This window comes from Micromys minutus (genome assembly GCF_963924665.1).
Source record: "Micromys minutus genome assembly, contig: SCAFFOLD_572, whole genome shotgun sequence".
Taxonomy (NCBI): domain Eukaryota; kingdom Metazoa; phylum Chordata; class Mammalia; order Rodentia; family Muridae; genus Micromys; species Micromys minutus.
The window spans coordinates 72,090-98,543 of NW_027667567.1; the positions used below are offsets into that span (position 1 = coordinate 72,090).

At 41.7% G+C, this 26,454-nt stretch overlaps 1 pseudogene across 1 annotated transcript in view; it reads right to left on the reverse strand.

The window, feature by feature from the left end:
* Positions 1-26,028, reverse strand: part of LOC308416168 (fasciculation and elongation protein zeta-2-like) — a 62,372-nt pseudogene extending 36,344 nt beyond the window's left edge. Inside the window, exon 1 of the transcript in view lies at positions 26,023-26,028. The product of the transcript in view is annotated as a fasciculation and elongation protein zeta-2-like (transcript). The remainder of the gene's footprint in view (positions 1-26,022) is intronic.
* Positions 26,029-26,454: the final 426 nt, after the last annotated feature.

A 26,454-nucleotide genomic window follows, 5' to 3' on the forward strand; every position in this document is an offset into this window, starting at 1 on the left:
TCTTAAATTCGGTTTGCAAGAATTTTATTGAGTATTTTTGCATTAGTGTTCATGAGGTAAATTAGTCCGAAGTTCTCTTTCTTTGCAAGACCTTTGTCTGGTTTAGGTATGAGTGTAATTGTGGCTTTAAAGAATAAATTTAGTAGTGTTTCTTCAGTTTCTATTTTGTGGACTACTTTGGAGAGCTTTGGTTTTAGGCCTTCTATGATGGTCTGATTGAATTCAGAGGCTTTTGATGACTACTTCTATTTCTTTAGGGGTTATGGGGCTATCTAGATGATTTACTTGATGCTGATTTAACTTTGATAACTGGTATCTCTTTAGAAAATTGTCCATTGCATCTAGATTTTTTAGTTTGGTTGAATAAAGGTTATTATAGGAGGATATGATGATTTCTTGAATTTTCACAGTTTCTGTTATAAAGTCTCCCCTTTTATTTCTGATTTTGTTAATTTGGATACTCTCTTTCCACCCTCTAGTTAATCTAGCTAATGGGCTATTATTAATATTATCAATATTGTTGCTTTTCTCAAAGAACCAGCTTTTGATTTTGTTGCTTGTTTGTATAGTTCATTTTATTTCTAGTTGGTTGTTTTCAGTTCTGAGTTTGTTTATTTCTTGATGTCTACTCCTCTTGGGTGTATCTGCTTCTTTTCATTTTAGAGCTTTCAGGTGTTCAGTCAAGTTGTTAATTTCTTTCTGGAATCACTCAGTGCTATGAGCTTTCCTCTTAGCACTGTTTTCATTGTATCCCACAAGTTTGTGTATGTTGTGGCTTCATTTTCATTAAATTTTAAAAAGGCTTAGATTTCTTTCTTTATTTCTTCTTTGACCAAGCTATCATAGAGTAGAGCATTGTTTAGCTTTAATGTGTATGTGGGCTTTATATTGTTGTTGTTATTGTTGTTGTTACTATTATTGAAGACCAGCCTTAGTGCATAGTGATCTGATAAGATGCATGGTATTATTTTCATGTTCTTATATCTGTTAATGACTATTCTGTGACCAGCTATATGGTCAATTTTGAAGAAGGTTCCCTGAGGTGCTGAGAAAAAGGTATATTGTTTTGCTCTATATATTTTTTTGTTCTATTAAAATCATTTGGTTCATAACTGCTATTAGTTTCACTGTGTCTCTGTTAAGTTTCTGCTTCTGTGATCTGTCCATTGATGAGAGTGGGGTGTTGAAGTCTCTCAATAATATTCTGTGTGTATGCAATATATGCTCTGAGGTTTAATAGAGCTTCTTTTCTGAATGTGGGTGCCCTTGTATTTGAAGCACAGATTTTCAGGATTGAGAATTTATATGGATAGATTTTTCCTTTGATGAGTAAAAAGTGTCCTTCCTTGCCTTTTTTGATGACTTTTCATTGAAAATCTATTTTATTCCTGATTAGGTTGGCTATTCCAACTAGTTTCTTTGGACCTTTTGCTTGAAAAGTTTGTTCCCAACATTTTATTCTGAGGTAGTCCCTTTCTTTGTTGATAAGATGAGCTTCCTGTATGCAGCAAAATGCTGGGTCCTATTTTTGTATCCAGTCTGATAGTCTATGTCTTTTTATTGAGGAATTCAGTCCATTGATGTTAAGAGATATTAAGGAATAGTGATTGTTGTTTACTTCTAATTTGTTGTTGTGGGTAGAATTATTTTTGTGTGATTGTCTTCTTTTGGTTTAGTTGCAAAAAGATTATTTTCTTGCTTTTTCTAGAATGTAGTTTCCCTCCTTGTGTTGGGTTTTCCATCTATTATTCTTTGTAGGGTTGGATTTGTGTTCATATCTTGTGTAAATTTAGTTTTGTCCTGAAATATCTTGGTTTCTCCATTTATGGTACTTGAGAATTTTGCTGAATACAGTAGCCTTGGCTGGCATTTGTGTTCTCTTAAGGTCTGCATGGCATCTGTTCAGGATCTTCTAGCTTTCATTGTCTCTGTTGAGAATTCTGGTGTAATTCTGATTGGTCTGCCTGTATATGTTACTTGTTCTTTTTCCCTTACTTTGTGCTTTTAGTGTACTTTCTTTGTTTTGAACATTTGGTGTTTTGACTATTATGCGTTGGAAGAAATTTGTTTTCTGTTCCAATCTATTTGGTGTTTTGTAGGGTTCTTGTATGTTCCTGGTTATCTCTTTCTTTTGGTTATTCAAGTTTTTTTCTATAATTTTGCTGAAGATACTTACTGGGCCTTTTAGGTGGGAGTCTTCATTCTCTTCTACACCTATTATCTTTAGAATTTGTCTTCTCCTTGTTTCCTAGATTTCCTGGATGTTTTGTTTTGGGAGCTTTATGGTTTTTGTATTTTCTCTGTCTGTTGTGTCAATGAGTTCTATGGTATCTTCTGAGATTCTCTCATCCATCTCTTTTATTCTGTTGGCGATGCTTGTTTCTGTGACTCCCGACCTCTTTCCTAGGTTTTCTATCTCGAGGGTTGCTTACCTTTTGTTTCTCTTTATTGTTTTTATTTCTGTTTTTAGATTCTGGATGTTTTTGTTCAATTCCTTCACCTGTTTACTTGTGTTTTCTGATGTTTCTCTAAGGGCTTCTACTTGTATTTCTTTAAGGGAGTTATTCATGTGCTACTCGAGGTCCTCCAGCATCAACAGGACAAATGGTTTTAAATCTAAAACTTGATTTTCTGGTGTGTTGGGTTATTCAGTACTTGCTGTGGTAGGAGATCTTGGTCCGGATGTTGCCAGGTTGTTTTGGTTTCTGTTTCTTAGGTTCTTGTGCTTGCTTCTTGCCATTTTGTTGTCTTTGATATTAGTTGATCTTGTCTCTGATTGAAGCTTACTCTCCGGTTCATCTTAGGGTTCATAGGCTCCAGAGGGATATTGGTCCTGGGTGCTCAGCTCTCTATGAGCATGCGGTAAATTTTGAGCTTTACCTCTGGGCACAGATGGAGTCCCAAAGGATTCCAGACCCATGCAGTACTTTGATACCTGTGCCCTGAGATTTCCCGGAGTTCTCTCTCTTTGGTATCAGGAGAGAGTGCTCCTGAGTCTCCTTTGGGTGCTCAGCTCTCTGAGCAGACTGTGTGTCCCAATGGCAGTGTCCAGCTCTGGCTCTGGACACAGATCTACATTCTTTACTTTGTGTGTATACACAGTGCTTGCTCAGGTGTGCCCACGAGTGCCACATAAGACACATGTACAGGTCAGAAGACAGTCTGTGGGGCCTAGGTCTTTTCTGTCCTGTGGGTTTTGAGCCTTGAACTCACATCATTGAACTTGGCTGCAGGCACCTTTACCTGATGAGCCATCTTATTGGCCACTTACATACATTTTTAAATGATTTTATAATTTTATGTGCATTAGTGTTTTATCTGCATGTTTTGTCAGTGTGAGGATATTGGATTCCTTGGATCTTGAGTTACTGACATTTATGAGTTGCCATATGGGTGCTGGGAATTAAACCTGGGTCCTCTGGAAAAGCAGCCAGGGTTAGTAACTACTGAGCCATTTACTCAGTCCTCCAACATAATTTTAAAGCTATAAGTTTAATAGAATATTTTTTACCATGTGTCTTAAAAATATGTCAGTGCTTTTGACAGCAAAAGAGCTAAATCTATAACACTGCATCAAAATAGTTTCTTTAAATGTTCTGAACCTAAACAGACATGCTATTTAAGTCAGACAGGAATCAAGTTCACAAGAGCTAAACCAAGTTTACTATTAAGACAATTGTTTGTACAATGTAAGCAAACAAGTAATTACTCAATTTTCTGCTCAATTTGACTAGGATAGCCACAGAAGTCGCTAAGTGTTTCGAATTTAGTAATATAGGGTTAAAGCTAGGGGTCTTGTAAAGTCCTTGTTATGGAATTCAAAGAAACCTTAGTCTTCTCTGATGTTGTAGAGAGTAACTTGCAACCCTGAGATACTGATTTACTGTTTAGAAAAATGAATCAGTGTGACTCAGAAATCTTACAGGCTGGGAGACTTTTAAAGTCCTTAATTAGCACCAAACCCTGAATTTTACTATTTACCTCTATGAACCCTTGTGGTTTCTAGGGGCACTTGCCACCTGAGTTGTGTTTTTATATTCCTGCACCGGAGATTCAGGAATGAGCAAACATTCTCTAAGAAGCATTTGCCCAGACCCCCAGGTAACCTCAGAAGCAGCCATTTCATTTTGTTATGGACACATCTGCATCCCTTAAATCTCTATGCCAGAACCTCTCAGCCTGGATACCACAGATTTTGGCTATATTTGGAGATACAATTTTAAAGGAGATTAAGGTAGGGTGGAGTCTTTAAGGGGGCCATAGTCCAATTTATCTTAAAATAGAAGAGAGTATTTGGTCCTGAAGATAAACCCCAGAAGTTCACAGGCACAGAAGGTGGCCACATAAACACACAGTATAATGGAGATAAGGAAGCCTTGCTAGCCCTGTTCACATGTCAGTCTTGGGCTTCCTGCTTTCAGAAGTAGGGGAATACTTTGTTGTTGTGTAAGCCAGGCAACTTTGTTGTTGTGTTCAACAGGCAAGTTTGATCTCAGACTTGTGATGATCCTTCTGTCATTGTCTCCTGAGTACAGACTGGTGTACTGACATTGACAACCACATCTAACTGAGTACCCAACAATTAAAAATACTTTTCCAGGTTTTTCTGTAAATGTAAGATGTGCTCTGTGTTCATACTGGAATGAGAGAGGACTTTTTCCAAGTCTCTGGTTTTATAGTGAACTGCCTATGAATGATTTATAATGTGCAATTTTTTTCCATGAATTTTTTTGAAGATCAATCTTTTCCTGTCTGTCCTTTACCTAAAAGTGATATTAAATTGTTCTCCCATAAGCAAAGGGTGACACAAGCTAAAAACCATGCTCTTAATAGTTAGAGATACAGATATTGACATTGATTTTTACATCAAATGAATCTGAAGGAGAGACTTGTCTCCACTCTCCAATGAATAAACAATATTATGTTATTCAAAATTACATATTTTAATTGAAGGCCTGATATAAAAAATAAGGCATTTATATCTTCTCAAGATGTTAGAAAAAATTAGCAAATCCCTAAGTTGTACATATTTAATTTGCAGATGATTCTGGTTACACATTCATCCTATTTTTAATACCATTTTATCTTATTGATTTCAGGAAATAATGTTATTTTCATTTATAGTTTGGACATTTGCAATTGTGAGTAGATTTCTTTCAATTATACATATTCCTTTTCAGTCTCGGTAATTGCATTCTTACACTGGCTACCATGTTGATTTGAATAGGTTTGGCCCCCATAGACTCATGTGTTTGAATGCTTGACCCATAAGAAAGGGCAGTATTAGAAGGTGTGAGCTTGTTAAAGGAAGTGTACCTCTGTGGGGGTGGAGCTTTGAGGTCTTAAATGCTCAAGCTCTGCCCAGTGTGAAACAAGTCCAGCCTCATCCTGGTTGCCTTTGGATCAAGATATAGATCTCTCAGCTGTTCTCCAGAACCATGTCTGCCTGCACACTGCCATGTGTCCCACCATGATGATAATGGACTGAACCTCTGAAACTGTAAGCCAGCTCCAATTAAATGTTGTCTTTTATAAGAGGTTTCCTAGTCAGAGTGTCTGTCACAGCAATGGAACTCTTAAAATAGACATAGTGCAGCACAAGGTGAAGCTATGTGATTTTTCCCCCTTAATACATAATCATTTAGCCCAAATACAGTCTTCAGACAGTACTCATTTCTAACACTTTACATATATACCTTACTTTATCCACTGTTATCCAAATCTTCCTTGTGTCTGTGTGTTATATGTGTTGGTCTGGAGGCCAGAGGCTGAAGCCACATATCTTCTGCATCTCCATTTCCTTTCATTGTCATTGCTTGGTTTTGTTGTGATGGCTGGTTTTTAGGGTCCTATTATCATATATTTATTTATATTATGTGTGTTGGTGTTTTATCTGCAAGTATGTCTGTGTGAACGTGTCAGATCTTCTGCAGTAGAGTTACAGGACAGCTGTAAGCTTTCATGCGGGTGCTGGGACCTGAACCCAGAGCTGGAAGAGCAGCCACTGCTCTTGCATCCCTCCAATGTCTTTGATTTTGCTTTTAAAGACAGGTATAGTACTAAATCTGGAGCTTTCTCAATTTAGCTAGACTGGCTGACCATCCCGCTGCTGATGTCAGCTAGTCTCTGTCTTTCTCCTCCCCCCATATATCTCTAGTGCTGGGATTGCAGACATACTCTCTTATTTTCACAGCAAGCACCTTACCCATTGAGCCATCCCTCCAGTCTTCCGCAGTTACATTTATTTTCAACTTCCTATTTTTAACTGTTTCTTCATTATTTTACTCTGGACAGCCAGCATTGTTGTTCACAAAGACACCTGGAATGTTTTTATTCCTCATCCAACCTTCTTTCGGGACAAAGAAGCTTTTGTTTTACCTAAGGCAGTTTCACCTTTTCTGTAGTCATACCCAGTAAGCAGCCTGAAAAAGCCTGGGGTACCATTGCTACTTGGAAAGTGGGAGTTTGAAACCAGGCTTGCTGGTGGAATTCAACTAACCTTCCATAGAGGGCAGTGATGCTGAGGTTGAGCCTGCATGCCAATCAAGTATTCAGAAACCAGTGGCAGTCTCCATAGCAGTGTGCGGGTCTGGACACACTCTGCCCTCACAGGTGAGGAGAGCACATTTTCTGTTTGCTGGGTGCTAGGATCAAGGGTGTGCCCTACCTAGGCAAGAGATGTTGACTCATGCCCTTAATCCCAGCTCTCAATTGGATCTCTGAGTTTGAGGCCAGTGGGATCTACAGAGCAAGTTCCAGTGCAGCCAGGACTCCACAGAGAAACACTCTCTCTCTCTCTCTCTCTCTCTCTCTCTCTCTCTCTCTCTCTCTCTCTCTCTCTCTCTCTGTGTGTGTGTGTGTGTGTGTGTGTGTGTGTAGGAATGCCCCTCCATGCCCAGCTCATCTGGACTTTACTTCATAGGCTCACTGCAGCTCCTTGTAATCCTGAGAATGCATATAAGCTACATACCCTGCATCCAGACCTGAGCAATGCAAACCTCCAACACGAGCCTCCTGTGTTTCTTCCCATCAGCAATGGGCTCAACACGCATGAGCACATGTGCACATGGACATGACAGTTGCTGATAAATGCAGTGCACCTGCACAAAAAAGAAAGCGGGGTCCCAGTCACTGATTAAAAGTAAAGAACCTGAAAAAACCCACTCTGGACTTCCTGTCAGTGAGAAATCACTTTTTACAGTTAAAGTTCTGTATGTTTTCTGTTACAAAAGCTTTAAAAAAAATGCATTAACAATTTTAAAACAACTTTCAGATTTCTGGCAATAACAACTAAATGGAAGGTCAAGGCAAACCTAAGTATTAGATAAGTTCAGCTTTGCCTTTCTGAGTGCCAGTGACATCTTATAATATTAAGCTGATAAGGTAGTTGAAAATGAATCATGCTCAAAGAGGTCTAGAGAGGAATTTTTCAAGGAGAGTTCAATTGTGAATGCTGAGCATATAACAAGAGCTGGGGACCAGCAACAGCTCTGGACACACCCAAAAAAGAGCTTAGCTGACTGGCCAGAGATAGACTCAGATTAATACAGGACTGAGCTGTGCTATGTTATGCAGAAGAAAGGAAAGCAGGCAGATACGGGAATCCCTGCTTTACAATCACTTTCACTTCAGAAATTTCATCAGGAGAGAGAAATCTAGTCACTTCTGATAGGTTTTGTTTGTCATGAATATTCTTGCCACGTAACCCTGGAATCAGCTTGAGCCAATCTACTAAAAACAAAACAATACACCTAGACTGTACTGACAAGAAACCACAACATACATGAACAACCAGCACTGTTAGGAAATCTTGGGTCTGAGGAAGTTTGTACCTGGACTTGGAGAGATTCCCCACCAGAAGACTCTGCTGTTAAATCTTTACTTAACAGAGATTTGCCAGTCGAACCCCAGAATGCATAAAAATTCCAGCTGAAGGCCAGAGAGAGGATCCAGTGAATACAGATACATTCTACCAAGTTGATCTTGGGTTTGATCCCTGGGACCCACATGGTGGAAGAGAGAGAAAAGCCTCCTCTAAGTTTATCCTCTCAATGTGTTCAAGTTCTCTCTCCACTCTCTCAAGAGCTGGTGGGACAAATGTACCTAGAAAAGTTAATAAATACAAGTCTTGAAAAGCACAAAAAGAAAAAAAAGCTACTGCAAAGTGGTGTTTACAAGAAAATGGACATTATTAGGAACATGATGTGCCAGGAGAAATGGTAAATGGCAATCCTTAAAATGTATACCTGGAGAGGGGCTGTCTGGCCAGAAACAGAACTTCTCGTGGGCACTGCACAAGGACTTCTTTAGCTCAGCATATTGCTCCTTTTCTGAAAGCATAAGAGGGGACAGTCATTGTATGTTATGCAGACTCCACATGATCAAACAATGCCAAGAGTCTTCTAGAGAAAACATAACTACACATACATTCAAATAATTAGTTTACCTTAGAAAATATGAAATTAGGCAGGTGTGGTAGTACACACCTTTAAGAAGCCCTATCTATAAACAAAGATCTTTTGTTAGTGCAAAGAAGGTACACTGTGCAACTTGGAAGGTAGGGATTTCCAAATCTTGGGCCTTCAGAATGTGCTCTCTTTGTTCTGAAGTCCGAATACTGCTGTCCATCTAGACCACGAAGAGAACAACCAAGGCCATGGAGCAGAGACCACCAAACTTCACTGTATCCCATGTGGAACAGCCCATCATTTGCTGGGACAACGGTCTGTCCAGCACCCTGCACATACTAGGCAAGTGCTCTACCACTGGCTATGTCACCAGCTCCATTGGACCTTCTGTTGTGGACAAAACTGTAATCTGGACTTCATACTTACACCTGCCAAAGTCAAAGGTGGGCTTCAGACTGGCACAGAAGAACGCCTGGCAGCTGGAGCATTTGAGCATATCACACTCAACTGTGATCCAACTATATTTTGCACAGATAAGTGGAGACAGTTCAGGGGGCTTCCCCACCCATTTCAAAGAGTATTCATGTTAAGGAAAATCATGTATATGAAAACCAAGCATAATTAAAACTTGAACACATTCTTAATATAGGAATACATTCATTAAAAGCAGACAGTAAAGAAAATGGCAAAGTCTTTCAGTTTTTCGGGTATGTATTGTAAACATGTATATGTGTGTACGTTTGCATGTGTAGGGGAACACATGTATGTGGAAGTCTGAGTTTGACATTGGGTGTTTTCCTAATGTTTGCCCACTTTATATATTAAGGCAGAAGTGTCTCTTTGAACCTGGAATTTACCATTTTAGCTAGTCTGGTGGAGGCTGAACTAATAGCTCAGAGGTTAAATGCACTTAATGTTCTTGCAAAGGACTCTGGTTCAGTTCCCAGTACCTACATGGTAGCTCAAAAACCATCTGTAACTCCAGGTCCAGGGGCTCTGATAACTTCTTTTGATGTCTGGACACCAGGCATACATGTGATACCTATGGTGCATAAACATTCATGCTGGCTAGCCAGCCAGCTCCAAGGATCCCATTTCTGCTTCCTGATTGCTGGGCTTACAGGTACACTGCCATTTCCACCAGCTTTTATGTGGGTACTGGGATCCCAACTCTCATCTTCATGTTTCATCCAGAGTCTTCTCCCTAACCTTCAGTGTTGTTTTTGGAGTAGAGTTCAATCTGTAACCCAGAGTTCAATCTCAACTCCTGAAAATTCTACTTAATTAAAGGTGTGAGCCACTATTCCAGCTACTAAAGATCACTTTTTATTTTTATTTAAGATTTACATTACATGAGTTTTGGCTGCATGTCTGTTTATACACTATGTGCATGCAGTGTCATAGAGGCCAGAAAGCATTGTATGCCCTATAATATGTGTTAAAGATGGTTGGAAACTGCCATGGAGGTGCTGGGCTTTAAACTCAGATCCTCTGGAAGAAGGGTCAGGGTTCTTTACGACTGAGCAATCTCTTCAGCTTCATTGCCATTTTTAAAATACAAGTTTTACAGGATGCTAGTCAACAAACAGAGAGGAAAAATTATGAACTTTTTGTTTAGAAAGACTCAAATGTTTTATAGCATGCCAATTGTTCTTGCTACTATAAAGGTGTAACAGATGGGCAATTTAGGCCCACAAGGACAGGACTATCTTGCACAGCATAGTGAGAATCTATCTTTTAAAAATAAAAACATAGTTGTAAGTTGAGCATGCCAGTGTATACCATTAATCCCAACACTGGAAAGGCAGAGGCAGGAAGATCTTTGAGTGTGAGGCTAGGCTGGTTTACAAGGACATCCAATATACCCAAGTCTACATAATAGGGGCTACATCTCAAAGTAAATAAAAATTTTAATTATGTATGTATTATTAGGTATGCACACATCTGTGCCAGTGCCTCCCAGGCCAGAGGAATTGGTTTGGATTCTTTGGATGGAATTACAGGCAACCTGTGAGTTAACTGAGCAGCAAGGACTTTTTGGTATTTTATTGAGACAGGGTCTCTTTGCAGTCCTGGCAGTCATGGAACTTGCTCTGTACTCCAGGATTACCTCAAACTCGAAGATCCACCTGCCTCTGCCTCACAAGTACAAGGAATAAAGGTGTGTGGCATGCTATCTTTTGGAAAAACACCTACACATATACAGCAAAAGATCAGAGTCAGCAGCACCTATCCCTTACAGTGCAGCAGTGTCTCTATGGTAACAACTCTGCAGCACATGGGACCACTTACAGAAACTGAAAAGGATATAGAAAAGATTCCACTCTGTGAAATGAGACTTCTTTGATTGTAGATTCCAATCCAGGCTGTTCTGCTTGAGGCAATCTATCAACTGACTGGAATGTGGCAGATGTGTCCTTTCTGAAACCAAGTTACTGATCGCTATACTATTCTTTTTTCATAGATTTATTTATTTCTTATATACAAATACACTTTACTGTCATCATGCACACCAAAAGAGAGCATCAGATCTCATAACAGATGGTTGTGAGCCACCATGTGGTTGCGGGGACTTGAACTCAGGACCTCTGGAAGAACAGTCAGTGCCTTAACCATTGAGCCATCTTTCCAGCATTGTATCAATCTTCCTAAATCTTCTGAGCCTAACTATCCCACACACATCACATACCAAACCTAAACTAGATTTCCAGTTTCTAAAAATTATTTCAGGCATTCCTCTGCTTAATATACCTCATGATTTCACAATGCTAAATATCCTCTAAATTCTTCAGTCTGGGAGTCAGAACTCTTTACAGTTACCCAGCCTCTCCTACCTCATTCACAGTTCTCCAACAATGTTTTGCATAACTTTAGTACACACAAAATAAGGCCTTCAAGGGATTATATTTTTAATATTAATACAATTTAAAACATTTCAGAGAAAGAGTTATTTTTCTTTTTTGAGACAGAGTCTCACATTATACCCCACGTTGGCCTAGAATTCACAGAATTCCCCTATTTCAGCCTCGTAAGTGTTGAGATCACTACTGTGGGTAATATGTGTGTGTACTTGTGTATGTGTAATATATATGTGCCCAGGCACATGTATAGAAATCAGAGTAGAATTCTGTGGAGTCAGATCTTTTTCTTCTGCCTTTGTGTGGGTTCAGGGCGTGAACTCTGGTCACCAGGCTTGCATGAAAATCACCTTTACCTGATAAGCTATCCTGCTGGCCTATACATTCAACTTTCAATATGAGAAAGAATAGCTTAGATATTGTTATATACATGAACCCTTGCTTCTCACTACCTCAATTAGAAAACTCAAGTCATGGGCTGGAGAGATGTCCCAGCAATTAAGAGCACTGACTGCTCTTCCAGAGGTTCTGAGTTCAATTCCCAGTAACCACATGGTGGCTCACAACCATCTGTAATGGGATCTAATGCCCCCTTCTGGTGTGCCCGAAGACAGCTACAGTGTGCTCACATACATAAAACAAATAAATAAATTTTAAAAAAGACAGAAATACATTTGTGAAATTGTCACCATGAGAAACAAAATTGCTCACATTAAGGCTGACTATATTTTAAAACAGTATTCACGGTATCATAATTCAATGTTAACATGCTACTAGATATTAACTCTTTTTTCTCCTCTCCTTCTTCGCTACAATTCTTTCTGGCACGGGCTGGCAAATTAGCCTGGAACTTCTGATTATCCACCTTCCAAGGACTTAAGAGTTTTATGATATTATTACCAGTTTAATAAAATGCTAGGGATTAAATCTTGAGCTCAGTATATGCTATGCTATCTAATTCCAAGCCCAACATTAAATATTTAAAAAAGGAAGAAGAGAGAGAAACGGCATGTTACCACATAACTTCATTTTCCTACCTTGCTAACTTTTTACTGTGTGGTTGTTTCATTTACAATTCCATGTAATTTGCTTTTTACATTTAAGACTGTTCTTCAGTGAAGGGGTCACTAAGCTTCACTATACTGTGAGACTCCACGGGCTTTAGTATTCAGCTAACAGTTCTCTCAAAAAAAAATTACAAATTTTTGCTAGTGATGTGGTGTCAGGTACAACCGGAGGCAACTGAAGCCAAGCAATCAGAGAAGCCTTGCCTCTTTCAGAGTTCAGGAATAATACAACCTCACCCACCAAGTCACAGACTGAATTTACCTGCTGCACTCCCTGCCCCCTGCTCCAGCGCCTAGGATTAAGTGGCTCAGAAACTTACATTCTGAGTTAAGTCCCGCCCCCTGGTCTATCAAAATAGTGACTGTAAGTCTCACCCTTTCCTGGATATCTTAAAGAATTTTTAAGAGTGGTTATATTCTTTAAATGTAGGTATTTGATTGTCTGAATTAGCATATTTAGATTAACAAACAGTTCTCTTTTTTGATATAGATTTCTACGTAGTCCTGGAATTCAAGAGATCCACCTGCCTCTGCCTTTGCTTCTGGAATACTGGGATTCAAGTTATGTGCCACCACAATAAAGGGTTTTAAAGGCGATGGCACTCCAGATTCAGAAGGGCTGAAGTACTCAATTGCAGCCTACAAATAAAAGTGAAAGACTCTCGTCCAGAGGACCTTTATCTGAGGGGACCCCAGGACCCAAGAATCAGCCGAGACCACTGGCTGCAATCAGTAGAAGGGTTTATTTGATCAAAGTACACAGGTACCTGCAGGCACACAGTCTCTTGGAGGACTTGCGCGCCAGAAAAAGGGGCAGTCCCCTCTAATAGGGCTTGGGGGGCAGAAGCAAGGTACAGAAGCAGAAGCATAGCAACAGGGTTCTAATTGGTTAGTTTAAATGTAGCCAGGGAGTGAGCCTGAAAATATGTCTCTAAGGACATGGCTCCTGGTACTAGCTGGGGCTGCAGCTTCCGAGAATAGTTGCTTTGGGCTTATCTAAGTGTGGAAACTGTGGCAGAAATATGGCTCCAAGGAAGGAACTCCTGGTACCAGTTGGGGCTGCAGCTTCTCTGAAAGCTGGGCTTATCTGAGTGTCTTCCTTTCTTTGTCTATTGTAAGCTGGCCACCCACCGGTATCTTGCTTGGCCACCTGGGACCCTGATCTAGCCTCCCCCGTGTGTGCACAGCCTTACAGAAATGACATTTATTGTTGCTAAGCGGAGGGTCTTTTAAAAGTCACACCGTACTCTCCTAAATTACAATTTTTTCCAGGTAAGGAAACAATAGTGTTTAGGTGAGAACAAATAATTTGAAATCCTTCATAGGATTGTGTTATTATTGGAAGAAGTCTATGGCTTTGACCCTCAACCTCCATTCCTTAGCAACCATTATTAACTATTGCCCTGGTATACTGGGAAAGGTCGATAAAATGGTGAACAAAAGAGATGAGCTTGTCAGCGCTGAGGAAATACAACCCACAGCCTCACACAAGCTAGGTAACCAGTCTACCACTGAGCTATGTGCTAAGGTCCATCCTATCATTTTAAAATTATGACTATATGAAAGAGTTAAAATTTCAAGTTGGCCCCACTGACCCTGCTTTGAGGACAAGTATGCTTCAAGGCTAATAGCAAAATAACTTGTTTAAAGAAATGGCCCAAACCTAGACCAGCTAGACTCAATAAGGTCTGGGCTGGCCTTGCAGTCCTGAGATAAACAAAGTATGAAGGTCAGTGTGCCCCAAAACAGATTGGTCTAGAGTTGAATCATATCCAAAAACAGACAGATAGTGCCAATTTGAATAAACCAATGAAATTATTATGTGCTTGTTGCCAACTGCTTATGTAATTTTCCCTATAAATATGTCCCCCTAATTGAGTTCAGGGTCATTATCTCTGTCTCCTGCGTGAGATATGTATCGGCCCGGAGCTCTGTCATTAAACTACCTCGTGCTTTTGCAGGAAGAAGGTCTCTCGAGTTTCATTGGGTAACCCCGTGTCCTGAGACTCGAGTGGGGGTCCCCAAAAGGGGGTCTTATATATACATACTTTAAAGAATGCTCACTGAGGACCTAATTTGGCTGCAGAGTCTTTTTAAAAGAAGATTTATTTGTTTTATATGCATACATTGTATCTGTCTTCAGATACACACCAGAAGAGGGTATCAAATCTCATTAGAGATGGTTGTGAGCCACTGTGTGGTTTCTGGGATTTAAACTCAGAACCTCTGGAAAAGCAGTCAGTGCTCTTAACCACTGAACCATCTCTCGAGTCCCCATTGGCTGCAGAGTCTTGAGAAAACCATCTGTATGATGCCTCTGACTGTCAGAGGTAGCAGCAGGAGTTTCAGAAACTCTGGGCCAGCCCTACCTGCAAAGTTCAGGGTCAGCCTAGCTTACATTTTAAAAGGGAGTGGGCCTGGAGCGAAGACTAAGCCATTAAGAGTGTTTGTTGTTCTTGCAGAAGACCTAGATTCAGTCCCAAGCATCTACACAGTGGTTCATAACTATCCCTTCTCACTGGGGATACAAGGCTTTTTGTCAACCTCCCAGGGCACATGGTACACAAGCATAACATGCAGGCAAAACATTCATACACTTTAGATAATGAAACCAAAAAAGTTTATTTTAAAGTGAGGGAGGTTTGGTGCTAGAGAGGTGAGTCAGTGGTTAAGAGCACTGTTCGCTTGTGTGGTTTTGGTTTGGTTTCTAGTACCCATGTTGGGTATGTAGCTCATTAGCACCTGTGATTCAAGTTCCAGGGAATCTGATTGTCCTCCATTTGTTTTTCTAGGCAACTGCATGAAGATGTATACATGCCTATTTGTGGGGCGCCGCCTGCACATTCTCCATTACAAGATGGCGCTGACATCCGGCTGGAGTTAGCAGTAAACAAGCCATGTGCGCACGTGCTGGGTAACTTTCCACTCCTTGAGCTCTGCCTCTCCCGTGGCGTCATAGGGCCTGATGAGTTTCAACCAATCAGGGGGCTCCGCGTCCAAGGCAAGGACTGATCCCTTTATAAGGGGACGGGCTAGATAGTTCGGCTCTCTCGTTAGTCTCGTTCGTCTCGTGGATCTCGTTCGTCTTGTTCGTCCTGTTCGTCTTTTTGGTCTTCTTGGTTTTCTTCGTCTTCTTCGTCACGTGTAGCAAGTTCTGGTTCTCGAGGATATTACAGTTTACCGCAGAAGGATCCTATTTCGTGTGCTGCATCGTTCATGCAGGCAAGACGGTTGCACGGGACATCTGGTGCCAGAAACCTGGGGAACTCGACCACTCCATCGTCTGCACCACAGAAGACCCTTTGTCTTTGGGCAGAGAGGATTCAGAACTGCGGGGAGATAAGTTCGGCAAGGTATGTCTGATCCTAGATCTTTCTTTAATTTGGTTTAAATCTTCCACGGCCGTGGGAAGGGTCCGTAGAGGCTCTGGTATTCGTCAGTGCAGTTTTATTCTCTTCCTCTTAATTTCCTCTTGTGTCCAACCGGGTTGGTGTTAATTTTGTGCTTAAGTTGGACGTAGATAAGCCGAGGCACCCCTGCATTCCATAAGTCTTTGTAGATAAAAAAAAGCGGAACGCGCTGAGACTTGCCTATCAGTTTCACTTTGTGCCGCCACGCAAATAAGCCGCGGGCATTACATCGCTGTGATGGGCTCTTCACACTCGACCATTACAGCCCTTCAGTCAATTCTTAAGCAGAGAGATTTAGAATTGCCCACCCGCATTTTGCAGCCTTTCGTAAAAGAGGTAAAGCGTACTGCCCCTTGGTTTGCGGTCTCTGGGTCTCTCTCACCAGCCTCATGGAAAAAATTGGGTAGAGAATTAGACTGTGCGCAGAATGCCAGAGACCTCGGGCCCGGAACCATGGCCATTTGGACGATGGTACAAAATTGTTTAAGAGATGAGAGTTGTAGGCCCTCTGTCGCTGCGGGGCAAGAGGTATTGAGTGAAGTCCAGGATAGACTATCAGAAGCTGAACAGAGTGAGAGGATGGGCACACGCAGGAAAAGATATTTTTCCCCTAAAGAAAAAGGACCTCCAGGTACGCTGTACAGCGGGAGAGTAGTTACCCACAAACTTTCAGATTTTCATTCCCTTATGCCCTCTAATGCTAAGAAAAGGGGAGTCAGCTTGTACCCTGTAGAAGACTTTGAGGCTCTTTATATTGATAGCCCCGAGACTTCAGATGATGATGATGAGCGAGAAGGCTTAGACCCAGAAGTAGAAGCAGAGATAGATGAAGAAGCAGCTAGTTATGAGGAAAAAAGATATTATCCTGATGAGCAGTACAGGCCCATGCGCTTGTCCCCAGTTGTCCCGACAGCGCCTCCTTTACCCGTGGCCCCCCCTCCTAATGCAGCACGCACACCTGTAAAATCCTTCTCGTTCCTCCCAGAAAGGGTGAGAAGGCAGATGTGTCTTGCTTTCCCTGTGTTTGAGACAGCTGAGGGTGGCCGTGTTCATGCCCCCGTAGAATATAATCAAATAAAAGATTTGGCAGAGTCAGTCAGAAAATACGAGGTAACTGCCAACTTTACTATGGCTCAGCTTGATAGATTGGCTATCTCTGCCTTAACTCCCTCTGATTGGCAGACAGTTGCCAAGGCTGCTCTACCGAGCATGGGACAGTATATGGAGTGGAAGGCTCTTTGGTATGAGGATGCCCAAACCCAAGCAAGAGCCAATGCTACAGCGTTGACTCCTGAACAACAACAAGAATGGACATTTGATCTGCTGATTGGCCAAGGTTGCTATGCAGCAGATCAGACAGCTTATCATTGGGGAGCCTATGCCCAAGTGTCGAGCACAGCCATTAAGGCCTGGAAGGCACTTTCAAAAAAGTGAGGGGCCGATAATCAGCTTACAAAAATCATTCAGGGACCCCAAGAGCCTTTTTCAGATTTTGTAGCCCGCATGACCGAGGCGGCAGGTCGGATCTTCGAGGATCCCGAGCAGGCTGCCTCTCTTATTGAACAGCTTATTTTTGAACAGGCCACCCAAGAATGCCGAGCCGCTATCGCCCCTAGAAAGGGCAAAGGTCTTCAAGGCTGGCTTGGAGTCTGTAGAGAACTGGGAGGGCCACTTACTAATGCAGGTCTCGCGGCAGCCATTTTGCAGTCCCAGAGGGGCCCTCCACAAGCCCCTGATAGACAGATCTGTTTTAAAGAGGGAAAAGACTTGGGACACTATGAACAAGGACCCCTAGAGCCTGTCTTGCCTAACCCCAACAAAGAAAGGCAGGGTCTGGGCTTTTCCTAAGCGCCATTGAGGCAGTACGGCCCATACCATAGAAAACGAAGGATCCAGTATGGGTTCCTCAATGGCCCCTTACCTCCGGAAAATTAAAGCTATTACCCAATTAGTTAGAGAACAACTACAATTGGGTCATGTAGAACCCTCTACTTCACCTTGGAATACCCCCATTTTTGTGATTAAAAAGAAATCAGGAAAATGGTGATTGTTGCATGAATTGAGAGCCATCAATGAACAAATACATTTGCTTGGCCCTATACAAAATGGCCTATACCTCATAAAAATTCCAACAATTTTGTAGCCAGATGGCTGTGACTCATCTTACAGGTTTGCCGTATAATCCACAAGGACAAGGTATTGTGGAACGTGCTCACCGCACCCTTAAATCATATTTAATAAAACAAAAAGGGGCAATTATGCAGGCTTTGTCCCCTGTGCCTAGGACCGCAGTATCCATGGCACTATTCACCTTAAATTTTTTAAATCTTGATGACCACGGCCATACAGCGGCTGAAAGGCATTGCCTACCTATGGACAAACCAAGAAAGATGGTGAAATGGAAAGATGTCATAACTAATAAATGGAAAGGACCGGATCTTGTGTTGATAAGATCCAGGGGAGCTGTTTGTGTTTTCCCTCAGGATAAAAATAATCCCTTCTGGGTCCCTGAGAGGCTCACGCGAAAAATGGTGGTGACTCCTGATGACAGCCCTGCTCCTGATGCTGTGGAACCAGAGAGTCAGAGGAGAGGCGAGATGGGCGATTCTGTCGGCATTCCTGAAACCAATTCCAGTGGAACATGATGCTACAGTCTTCCCTGAGCTTTTCACCTCCGATATTAACTTGGGTGGGGGTGGGACTCTTGGGAGCAATCCTTTGCTGTGGACTTGCGTTGCTTCTCTGGCTGGTTTGTAAGCTCAAGGCCCAAACAAAAAGAGAGACAAGGTGGTTATTGCCCAAGCGCTTGTTGCTCTAGAACATGGAGCATCAGCCAATATTTGGTTGTCTATGCTTAAGCAGTAGGTCGCCAGCCAGACAGCTCTTGCACTCCTAGAACTTCGGTTCATTGCACAGGATTAGAGTGTCTGGTTTGAGCAGCCCATGAGGGATACCGAGCAAAGCATTGCACTGAGAGCCCCTTGTCACGGGGTATCTCTGGGAGGTATGTCATTTTGCATGAGGGTTGCCTGTCCCAGTGTCCCTCCCTCAGAAAAACGGCAGAGTGACAGGTCAAGAGTACTACGGGCTACAAAAAGCCTAGCGGTTACTCCTGTACATGGTCTTTATACACCTTAATGAGAATTTGACTTCTATCTCCGCCCTCCTAATATGGGTGTCCTACTTTGCTCAAAGAATAAAAGATAGGGGGAGATGTGGGGCACCGCCTGCACATTCTCCATTACAAGATGGCGCTGACATCCGGCTGGAGTTAGCAGTAAACAAGCCATGTGCGCACGTGCTGGGTAACTTTCCACTCCTTGAGCTCTGCCTCTCCCGTGGCGTCATAGGGCCTGATGAGTTTCAACCAATCAGGGGGCTCTGCGTCCAAGGCAAGGACTGATCCCTTTATAAGGGGATGAGCTAGATAGTTCGGCTCTCTCATTGGTCTCGTTTGTCTCGTGGATCTCGTTCGTCTTGTTCGTCCTGTTCGTCTTTTTGGTCTTCTTCGTCTTCTTCGTCACGTGTAGCAAGTGCTGGTTCTCGAGGATATTAAAGTTTACCGCAGAAGGATCCTATTTCATGTGCTGCATCGTTCTTGCAGGAGAGACGGTTGCGCGGAACACCTATTCTCTCTCTCTCTCTCTCTCTCTCTCTCTCTCTCTCTCTCTCTCTCTCTCTCTCTCTCTCTCTCTCTCACACACACACACACACACACACACACACACACACACACACAGAATTAAATCTTTAAAAGAAACTACTTTTTTATAGAGCAGCAGACAGAGAGGTGGGGAGGGGTTTGTAAACACCAGTTTTTTGTATGTTTGTTTGCTTGTTTTTCAGATATGGTTTCTTTATGTAGCCCTGGCTGTTCTGGAACTATCTCTGTAGACCAGGCTACCCTTGAACTCACAGAGATCTGCCTGCCTCTTTCTCCCAAGTGCCACCACTACCATGGGGAATCCCAGTCTTAGTACTGAAGTGGGGTTGTTGGGAAGAAACCTGCACAGGGTCTTCCAAAGCTGGAAGACTGATGGACAGGGATGATGAGCAAAGGAGACAGCAGGCTCAGCTCTCGTCTTTCAGCTTATGTCTTATGGCTCCTGACTCCAACACAGTTCCTAGACACTGGAGCTTGAAACCCATGGATCTATCATATAGGTTTAGAAGCAGGCAGATCTCTGTTCATTTGAGGCTACCTGGTCCCCATAGTTTCAGTTCAGTCAGAATTCCATGAGGCTCTCTTTCCAAAATAGGAGGGAAAAGGGAAGAAAAAAAGCCCTCTTACTGCAGAATTTGGTCATATGCCTGCAGCCATCCAAGTGCCAGAAATTTCAGCAAAACCTTATCTTTAAACCTTATCTTAATTACAAGCTTGGATCAATGCAACTTAAGAAGCCACAGACTCATATGACACCTAAGTGTGGCTTTCCTGAGATGCCTGAATCCATGTCTGGGCAAGTATCGCTAATCTTTTATTCTCTAAATGTATTTATTTGTGTTAATGATTGTCCTGCTGAATGTATGTATGTGTGAGGGCCATGAATGAGCCCCAGGTCCTCTAAAAGGGGAGACTGGTTTACTACTGAGGAGTCTCTACGGCCCCATTGGTCTTTTATTTTGGTGCTTATCCATTACTATTATTTGCCTTTTGTGTTTGTGATGTAGATAAATGTACACATTGCTGTACAGATGTGTATGCACTCGTGTGTAATTGCAATTTTGGAATTTTGGTCTCTTTAAAAAACTGAGAACCTGGGCTGGAGTGATGGCTCAGTGGTTAAGAGCACCGACTGCTCTTCCAGAGGTCCTGAGTTCAATTCCCAGCAACCACATGGTGGCGCACAACCATCTGTAATGGGATCTGATGCCCTCTTCTGGTGGGTCTGCAGACAGCCATAGTGTACTCATATAAATATAATAATAAATAAATCTTTAGAAAAAATAAGTTTAAGATTATGCTTCGCTACATAGGATGTTCAAGGCTTGCCTGAGCACTCTCTCTCTCTCTCTCTCATCAAGAGTTCTATAGTTTATTCTGTCCTCACACAGTATGACCGTGTGAATGCTCTTTCTGGTTGTTAACTTGAGTACATGTACAAGGAACTATAATCCAGAAATGGAGGGCACACCTGTGATCAGGACCTTGAGGCATAGTGACCATGAAAAGCATAGGTCCAGGTGAGGTACTACAACCCTTTAATCCCAGGAGACAGTGGCAAGCAGATGTGAGGTCCTGGAGAAAAGCAAGTTCCAAATCCAGTTATAGACACCTATAGTTTGGGCCACACCTTCTTCTGGAGGCCTACTTTATGACAGTGGAGGAGGAGGAGTCACTTTCTTCACCTGTTTGCACTTACTTGCCATCACATCTGTTGGGACCTACTTCTTCAGGATTCCAGCTTATACAGAAAACCAGAAGAAACAGCCAGCCTCCTGGGACTGAGAAACTTCTAGATTATTGGACTTTCCATTCACAGCTGCCCAAAGTTGCACTACAGATTATCAGTCATCCCAACAAGTTCCCTTAATATATAGATACATTGCATAAGTTCTGTGACTCTAGAGTCTCCTGACTAAAATATAGGCTATTGACTATCTACAGGGAAGAATTTTCTAGCTCCTGCTACTTCCTGGGCAGTAACCCACAAATACAACTTTTGAATGAATGACTTTTATTTTTTGGAGTGGTTTTCAGTTTACAGCGAATTACATAGAAAGTACAGATAGTTCACAGCCATCTTGTGCCTGATGTGCAGTTTCCCCATCCAGCCAGGCCAGTGTGTGGCTCATTGGTTAAAATCAATGAACCAGTGTTGCCGCATCATTACCAGCCAAAGTTCATCATCGACACAGTGTAATCTAGAATTCTTTCTTTGAAAAGTATTTTTTAAAGATATGTACTATATATAAGTACAGTGTAGCTGTCTTCAGACACACCAGAAGAGGGCATCAGATTCCATTACAGATGGTTGTGAGCCACCATGTGGTTGCTGAGAATTGACCTCTGAACCTGTGAAAGAGATGTCAGCGCTCTTAACCACTGAGATATCTCCCCAGTCCTGAAAACTGTTCTTAAAAACTTTTCATGAGAAAAAAAAAATCAAATCTACCTTTTTTTTTTTGTTGTTGTTGAATTTGTTTGTAGACCAGCCTGGCCTCAAACTCACAGAAATCCATCTGCTTCTGCTTTCTGGGTGCTGGGACTAAAGTTGAGTCACCTCACCCAGCTTTAAAACTTTGTTTCAAAACTAGGGAGACATACAATAAACTCTGAGGATCCATTATCTAGCTGCAACAAGCATCAATTCTCAGCTATTTCTCATCTGATTGATCACCTTTCTCCAGGATTCTCCAGACTACCACATTCCCAGCCTTTACTCTTAGCCACTGGGCTGTTTTTTTGAGATCTGTCAAAGTATTTTTGTATACCTTTTTCCACATAATTTTCTTTATTAAATGTTTGCTAATTTTCTCCATTAAATATTTGCTTTTTATGCTGTGCAGTGGTGGCGCATGTCTTCAGTCTCAGCAGCTGGGAGGTAGAGAGGCAGGTGGATCTCTGATTTCAAGGCTGGTCTACAGATTAAGTTCCAGGGATAAACAATAAATGTGTCTTGACAGCCACGCCCTCCATTTGTTCTTTTTCTGTTTATGAACAGTGTTTGCACCTTTGGCAGCATGGCTGCACATTGAGTTCATGTTGGCCATAGAGGCCAGGAAAGGGGGTTGGGTTTCCTGAAAATGGAGTCACAGATGGCTGTGGGCCACTCTGTTGGTGCTGTGAGTGGAATACAGTTCTTTTGGAAGAGTTCTCAGTAATTTCAACAGGCAAGTCATCTTTCTAGCTAACCCTGCCCCCTCCCAATCCTTCCCTCTGTTGCCAGTATTTCACTTTATATCTCTGGCTGGCCTAGAACATATGTAGAACAGACTAGCTCCAACTCACAAAGATCTACTCGCCACTACCTTCTGAGTGGTTGGAATTACTAGCATGTACAGCAGCTTTTTAAAGATTTATTATTTACCTGTGTGTGTATGAAGTTATGTGTACTCTGTGTGTAAAGAACTGAACTACAGGTAGTTTTGAACTGTCTACTGAGGATGGTGGGAATCAAACCTGCATCCTTTAGAATAAGTTCTCTTAACTGCTGAGCCATAGCTCTTATTTTATTTAAATATAACCACCGAGTGCAGTTGGCCTTCCCTGCGTGTGTGGGTGTGGATTTATACACTGGAGCGTGAGCAACTACCAGTAGCCACACCGTTGAAGGCAAATGACCCTCATCCAGTAGCCATCAGTTGTGCAGTGTTCCTCAGCTAGAAGTAGAGCTTTAGGACTCTGCTTCCTCCACACAGACCTGTGCTGGGATGTTGAGCTGCCTGGTCCTGTGCAGGCAGCCATAGCTGGTGTTTATCTCAAGTGCAATGAATAGAGTCTCACAGTGCTGCCTCCCACCTTTCGGCTCCCGCCTTCTCTCTGCCTTTCCTTACTGAGCCATTTCACTGGCCCTCATTGTTCCTCCCTTAAGCCTAATTCATTACCATGTTATACTGTCAGGTGATGCTAGTGGTGGCAGACATTCCAGGGGAAGGTCTCTTAATTTGTTAAGGGTGGCAAAATTGTCCTACCATTCCTTGGTTATATAGAGTTCTCCTAGCAAGACAACATTTCTTGGTGCTGGAGAAACGGCTCAATTATTAAAGAGCACTGACTGTTCTTCCAGAGGTTCTAAGTTCAAGTCCCAGCAACCACATAGAGCCTCACAATCTGTAATGGGATCCAGTGTCCTCCTCTAATGCAGTCATATGCATAAAATAAGTGAAGAAACCTTATATTAGAATCAGGCTGTTCACTTGGTACAATTCTTTTGTAAAGAATGTATGCATATGAGTGTTTTGTTTGTATGTGTACCTTATGTGTGGGGGAGGCCAGAAGAGGGAATTAGACTCTGGGACTGGAATTACAGGTGTTTGTAAATTGACAAGTGTGTACTAGGAATCAAATCTAGTTCTTCTGGAAGAGTAGCCAGTGCTTTGAACTGCTATGTCATCCCTCCAGCTGTGGGAGTACAATTTTTTTGAAAATTTAACACTCATTAAGTTTTTTTCCCTTTGTTTTAAGTCCACAGTCTTTGGGGCTTGATTGGGGACAGTCTCATAAATTACAGGGTGGCTTTTAACCTGTTATATACCCAAGGCACTTGAATATATGGGCCTCCTACTTCTACCAGTAAGGTGTTGTTCTTAGGAGACAGGCAGCACCCTCACCAGTGAGGCATTGGGCTGGGGAGATAGCCAAGTACCATCACACTGGACTTATGTTTGTCCTGCCTTTTTTTTTTATTAACTTAACTTAATAATTTAATGTGTCCCAGCACCTAGAGGCAGTTATGAGAGATTTTCTGATTCTGAATTTGGAGTTACAGATGGGTGTGAGCTGCTCTGTAAATACTAGGAATTGTAGTCAGGTATTCCATTGACCAGCCAGAGTTCTGCACACATCCTTCTAGCCCCTGGTTTTTTGTTTGTTTGTTTGCTTGTAGAGACAGGTTTTTTTTTTTTTTTACCTGGAAGAGAATTGTCAGGAATGATGCATTAGACCTTGCCATGTTTTGTGTGTGTGTGTTTGTTTGTATGTGTGACTAGTGTTGATTGTACCAGTAATATTTATTTAGATAGTTTTGAGAACCTGATTTTTTCTGAATTGTATTCACTGTCGTGACTTGTTATCTTATGTAGTAAAAAAATAAATCAATTGATTAATTTGAAGATAAATAAGTGAATATTACTTATTCAAAGAGACAATTACTAATATTTGTGTTATGGTTTTAATGTGTGCCAGGAATGTTCATTAACCCATTTGTGCATGCCATTAAATTAAAATTGAGTCATTTGCATATAATCAAATATACCATGAATTGGATTATAAAAAGACAGTATCAGACAGGGTATTCTGAAATTGCTAACTATGTGATCTTTAACAAGGAGAAAAGAAGACATTTTTTTTTTTTTTTTTTTTTTTTTTTTTGGTTATGCCTAGTTAACAACAAAACCCTTGGTTTTGTGCATCACTAGCCTAAAAATTAAATCCTTTGGCAATCACGATTCCAAGTTTGCTCTCTGCCTGCAATCTTTAAGTCTTTGGGCATGGATTAATAATTATACCATGAACTTCATGTGGGCATTCTCAGGGTCCTGTAACTTATTGGTGCAGTTCCACTCTGCTACCACACGAGGGAAGTATAAGCCATGATTTCAAATAAGGGCCTGAAGGGTGGTGCTATTTCTACCTTCCCTTAGTGTGAGAGGATAAGAACAGACATTTGTCCAAAGGTGAAGATAAAACGTGCTTAGGCTATGAAAATTGGAGAAGTGTAGTCATCAGTCTTTGTTCTGCGTCCTTCCTTCTGGATGGCATTCAGCTCCTTCTTCCCACACAGGCGGTCTCCATCTTAACCTCGTTCTCAAATTAGAAAATATCTGACATCTCAATAATAGACTTTGATATAAATAATATTTTTTTCAAACCAATCCTTTGTTCTCCTAGGTATTGCATAGTATAGCTCTTTACTCTTTTTTGAAATAATTCAAAATATTTTAAGTGGAAATTGAAGAATAGGAATGTGTAGGTCTGCTTTATGGCTGATGCTGAAAACCTATCTTTTCCTCCTTTTTCTTGATTTTGTTTTTGTCTTTGTGTGTTTTGTTTGTTTGGTTTATTAATTTTCCATCTCTCTTGTCTTCTATTCCTATTTTCCAACTCATACTTCTTTACCAAGGCTTCCACATACTGGAAGAACCTTTTTCTTTTTTGCATTTCTCTCTTGTGTCTGGTCCCTATGAAACAAAGCAGTACATCTGGTAGCCGTCCTGGAATGCTCCCATTGGTTCTCAGTTATGGTGTCTTTTGAGAAAGTCTAAAAGACAAAATCTTACTCCATAGCACATAGACCATGGTGACTTCAGACTCAAAGAGATCTTCTGGTCTCTGTGTCCTGTGTGCTGGAATTAAAGGCTTGTGCTGCTGTTTCTGGCTTGGTGGTAGACTTTACCTCTCTACTTATGGGAATCTGAAGTCGGGGTTTCTGTAAGATCCCCACCAACATCATTTGTAACTGGCTAGTCTTGTTCATTTGCTTCTGTTGTAAGTAAACCTTCATTGTCCTTTAGAGTCACTGCAGTGGCTTCCTCAGCAGCCTTCCTACTTCTGCTAGAACCTTCCATTCACAGACAACTGACAGGAAAATACAAATCTTTTATAACCTCTACTTACCGCCATTTACTCGTAGCTGTTTTGCTTTTAAGATAGTCTCCTCTTTGTTTAGGCTGGCCTTGAACCTTCCATCCTCCTGTGTCAGCTTCTGGGGTAGAGGCATGCAGGCGTGCAGGAACACAGGCATGTGCACATACCTAACCACGTTTGCTGCTTCATTGTGTTCACAGTAAGGCTAAACCCTTAGGGGGTCCTAACAGGCACCACACCATCTGCCCCTTGGTTGGTCCTCTTTGGGTTCTGTGCTCTCTGCTTCCTCACCACAGGAAGCCATGCACAAACCTTCTGTCCAGGAGGAGCCTTCACACTTCCTTCTTACTAACTTACCTTTACTGGATCTCAACTGTTATTTTCCATAGGAGCTTTTTCTCACCTGTCTGATATGGCTCTTCTCCCTGTACACTTTCCTAGTATCATGCATGTTTCCTAAGG